Below are 5,523 nucleotides of genomic sequence, written 5' to 3' on the forward strand. Positions count from 1 at the left end.
TTAGCCGTGAGCTGGTCTCATAGGACTCAATGTTAACTGCTAGCATGGAGGTAAAAATTGCACTGCCATACCCCGAGAACGGTTGAAAGTACAGGAGAACGGTAAAACCCTATTATTTAACTCAAGGGGAGGTGTAAAATGAGCTTATTTCCAAAAATGGGACAGTATCACTTTAAGTGGGTATACTGATTGTTTTTAAGTGCTTCAAAGATTACACTGTTTCTATGTTTTTTGTTGTCTTTGTGTGTCTTAAGGGGTCCTCAAGTCATTTTATCTGCCTGTCCAGCACTTTGGTCAGCTATCTTGTTGTATTTTAAAGTGCTCTATAAATAAACTTTGACTTGACTTGAAGCTTTCCATGTGATTCCATGTGATACCCATTCCTATGTTCAAGCTTTCCATTTGAGTTTACAGTGAAGAGCTCTCCATTGCAAAATATCCATTGTGGAACATTTTGGAAAATTGATATGTTTGTATTGGACATTGCATTTACATGTAATGGTATTTGAAATAGATTTGATATAAAAAGTATGTTCTCAAAATATTTCAATGGCAAGAACATAGGACATCGGAACAGTAATTTCCAATAATAAAATGGTGGATACGTCGTTCTGCAATGAAGGTCTTCACAGTTAGTACCAAAGAGTTGTATTTCAGACCGAAATGCATTGTGACCATATGTTCTCAGAATAGTGTTGAATTAACAGTGTACAAGGAGGTCAGGACGTGGCTGGTGAGCCTCAGCCAATGGGGACCAGACAGACAGCTCTCTCTCTCATTGCCATTTTCCAGACATTGCATCATATCATAATGAATTCTCGTTACGGAACGCCAGCCTCAGATCATCAAGCATGCGTTTGGTGTCCCCGAAGCTATGTAGTGCTTCACCATCCACATCAAACGCCCATTCCTTCATATAGTGTAGATTTCTGTTCAACCTCACCTCAATAGCAGGCACAACACTCAATTTGTTGACAGTGGTGGTGAGACTAAGTCCCCATACAAGTCCTTATGCAAATTTGAAAATTGCGTTCAAGTTTGGCTCAATTTACTAGCGTTTCCCACTGAAATGACTGCACAGTAAAATACAATAATAATAAAAAAAACAAATTGACTCAGAGAGACGTTCAACATGTTCCATTTGAGAGATTATAGTACTCTCTCAGTGTTTGGCTCAATTTACTAGTGTTTCCCACTGAAATGACTGCACAGTAAAATACAGTAAAAAAAAAAAAAACATGTTCCATTTGAGAGATTCGAGTACTCTCTCAGTGTTGGAATAACACTGCAAATTAACACAACATTGTTTTAGTTTGTGGAGCCTTTTTATAAATTCTGTCCATAATCAGTCTGATATCATCCAATATGCCACTACAGCTACCCATCCCGGTAACACTTTACAATAACTACCCAAAATAAGCTTTATAAACACTTTATAAATAATGAAATGAAAAGCATGTGTGCATGTGTGTATCCTCCAAAGACCAGAAGACATGAAACCACATAAAACTCACACAGCAGAAGTTGATCGCCACTCCACTGTGCTGTCGTAGTTTGGTTCTTACTCATTTACAAACATTTGTAAATGCTTTGTTAAATGTTAATTATAATTAAATGTTAAAAAAGTGTTTATTAAAGGGACACTGTGTGAAATTTGTAGTTGTTTATTTCCAGAATTCATGCTGCCCATACACTAATGTTACCTTTTTCATGACCACCACCATCAAATTGTAAGTATTCATTATGACAGGAAAAGGGGGATCTTCTCCATTGTCCGCCATTTTGAATTTCCAAAAATAGCCAATTTTAGCTGTTTAAATATTTGTTTATTACTTAGCAAACTTTCATGTAAAGATCAAATTTGGCAATAGGCAGCCCAGTTTCAATGAGCAGCATAGTTGCAGTAGGCCTACCTTTTTTGACCATTTCCTGCACAGTGTCCCTTTAAGCTTTTTTGGGTAGTTATTGTAAAGTGCTATCCCTATCCCACTCACATTCAACCTGCTTGTGCTGCTGAGGATGGCCATCTGCGGGTAACAACAGCATTCGGACGGACGTTTTTTTTTCTTGCAAATTTATGGCCATAGAAATCAATAGAATTAATTTAATTGAAATTGAGCGGGATTTACTGCTTCCAGTTGGGTTTTGAGCATCTTTTTTTTATTATCTGGGCTGGAAATCCTCAGACTCATCTAGTGGCAACCCTGGCTCCCATTCACTATTTGCTGTGACTCCAGGATATGAGTCACTCCTCCAGTGTTATGAATGATCTACTAACTACAGTATATAAGCTGTGACTCCAGGATATGAGTCACTCCAGCAGTGTTATGAATGAGCTACTGTAGTATATAAGCTGTGACTCCAGAATATGAGTCACTCCAGCAGTGTTATGAATGAGCTACTGCAGGGCAGGCGTTGGGCATAGGCAGATAAGGCGATCGCCTAGGGCCCAAAATTTGTTGGGGGCACCCAAAAGCCACATAGGATTATACCATCAAGCCAGCGACATAAAATATTTACACTTTGCACATCGACAATGATTTTTCACGGGCATTCGGTATATTTAGGTACAAGATCAGCTGTGCTCGATCAGATATACAATGCTGTGTTTACAGATGCCAATTTCTAAACACACGAAAAGGAAAGGGGGGGGGGGTCGCCTAGGGCCCCAAATTGACTAGAACCGGCCCTGTATATAGGCCTACACATGCGTGCGACCTCCTTCTCTGAGTCACGGACAGCAATGAAGGCATGAAGCAGTGAGAGATTTGCAAGCATTTTGTCCATCTCTTGAATATTCAAACATGGTTCTTCTTCTAGGATCAAAAAATGAGAATAAATTCTCTGGCTAAGGCACTCCAAATTAAAATGTCTTTATTAATATGACAGGTCCTACATGGACATATTAAAAACAAGGGAAGTGGCCTGAAGAAGGCACTCATGCTGCTACGCGTGGGCCTTGTTTTTAATATGTCCATGTAGGACCTGACATATTAATAAAGACATTTTAATTTGGAGTGCCTTAGTCAGAGAATTTATTCTCATTTTTTGATCCTAGAAGTACTATACCTTGGACTATAGAGCACCCAAACCCAAGAAGCCAACAAACTATCTGGATAAGAGCACGCCATACTCCACAAACTGAATGGTTCTTCTTCTGACATATTGACAAAGGACGGTTGGAATGATGGGTTTTTGAAATGAACAAGTTTTTGAACAATGTTTTTTTTTCAACAGACAGCCTTGGTTCTGACTCACCATGGACACATTTGGCCATGACAGCACACAATGGTTTTGTTCTTTGGTAACACTTTATTTTAGGGATACATCTGTTAGCACTAATACATACAATGTTAATGCCTGCATAAGTGACTTGTAAGGCATGTACTAAGCAAACGCTAAGGCCTACAAGGTCCTTACTAAGGTTAAATTGGTAATAAATCCCTTATTGTGCATGAACAAGACATTTGCGAATACATGCCTAACAAATGTTTAATTTTGCTTTGTACGTGCCTTACAAGTTACTAATACAGTGACATTGTATGTATTAGTGCTAATAGATGTATCCCTAAAATAAAGTGTTACCTGTTCTTTTTTTCCCCCTTACTTTTTCCTCGAGTCACATTTCTGATGCTGAGGTAAAGTGTGAGAGGAGAGGCTATCAAATCAAAAGAAGAAACAATCAAAGAAAACAAACAAACAAACAAAAAACAACAGAATTGGCTCTTGAGGACTGTCGGCCCACCGGGAAAATGTCCTGTATGCCAGATCACCAGTCCAGCTTTGGCAATACATGTGAAATATGATATTGAAACTCTTAAAGGAGAATGCCACTATTTTGGGGCTTAATACAGTTCAAATCGTTGGCCAGGGTTTATATAGGTGGTAAAGTGTCTTATTTTTCATGTAAACCGTTGTCTTGTTTTAAGACAAGTTGAAAGAGGGAGCATGTTGCTAAGCTAGTGAACTTTCACTAGCTTAGCGACATACTCCCTCGCTGGGTTACAGGATGTAGCTGTGGTAAGGGAACAAGAGGGGCATGAATATGAATAGGCAGGAAACCCAATGAATGCACGTGTTGTTCCCCCAGATGAGACTTCCGAAAAGTGACTCCAGTCTCTTAACCAAACAGAAAGCAGAATGGAGGAGTTTCCAAGTGAGAAGGGTTGCTGTTGGTTTCTCTCTGTCTCTCTCTCTCTCTGTGTCTGTCTCTGTTTCTGTCTCTGTCTCTCTCTCGCTCCCTGGCTCTGTCTGTCTGTCTGTCTGTCTGTCTGTCTGTCTGTCTGTCTGTCTGTCTCTCTCTCTCTGTCTGCCTGCCTGCCTCTCTCTCCTTTCAAGCACCTGCTTTTTGGATGGAGCTATCAGTACAAGCCTTTGGCCCTCTCTCTCTCTCTCTCTCTCTCTCTCTCTCTCTCTCTCTCTCTCTCTCTCTCTCTCTCTCTCTCTCTCTCTCTTTGTTTTTTTCCACTTAGTCTGAGTCTTGAGTTATTCCATCTACCTCCATCCACTTCCATTACTCTCCTCTGTCACCCTACCCCTGCACCCCCACCACACACCACCACCCATCAGCTCCCAACCCCCACCTATCCTCTCCCCTCTCACTCTCATGGAAATAATGGAGGGGACTTCAGGTTGTGCCGGAAGGATGGGGCGGAATACAAAGTGGCTATTTTTGGGACACCCCAATGGTTTAATTTTCTTTTTTCTTTTTCTGGTAGGCATACTCTGTCTTTAGTTCTCCACCAGTAAATTACTACATCTTAAATGTTCTACACATTTATTATCGTGTCAGGGAGAGAGAGAGAGAGAGAGAGAGAGAGAGAGAGAGAGAGAGAGAGAGAGAGAGAGAGAGAGAGAGAGAGAGAGAGAGAGAGAGAGAGAGAGAGAGAGAGAGAATACAGAGAGAGAGAGAGAGAGAGAGAGAGAGAGAGAGAGAGAGCTCTTCCTTGCCTAGCTGGCTTTAATTCTTGCAGTAGGTTATGGGTGCTCTAATCTGAATCACAGTGTGTCTGTGTACAGTAGGCTATCCTATGGAGAGCTGGGAGGCTTAAGAAATAATCAGACGGGACATGGTATTGCCTTCACAACACGGCCCAGGATTAACTTTGAAGGGCTTCATGTTGACTTTTCGAGGTCTAACCAGTAAGATGACAGCCATGATTCAGCTTTCAGACACCCTCATGGAAGTGCAACATTGAGAGAATAACCTACACATGACCAAAAAATACAGCGCGTGGGTCCCATTCGCAACTTGCCTAAAACAACACCAGGATGCATGAATCAGCGAAAAATGCCGTGCTTTCTCCCGCAAAATTAACATGTAGTTTCATACTGTTTACGTGTCCAATGTGAACTGACCTTGTCTCGCAATATTGCCAAATATATTTGTCCAGAAAAGTGTATGAAGAGAACGCTTAGTCTACAACCCATAGGCTACTCGAGTCTAGTGCTGTTTTATTCACGAAGAAGGAGGAAAACATTTAGCTTTAAGTCGGACCTCTTTGCACTTGAACGTCAAGCCTG

The sequence above is a fragment of the Engraulis encrasicolus genome, chromosome 17, assembly GCF_034702125.1.
Source record: "Engraulis encrasicolus isolate BLACKSEA-1 chromosome 17, IST_EnEncr_1.0, whole genome shotgun sequence".
NCBI lineage: Eukaryota > Metazoa > Chordata > Actinopteri > Clupeiformes > Engraulidae > Engraulis > Engraulis encrasicolus.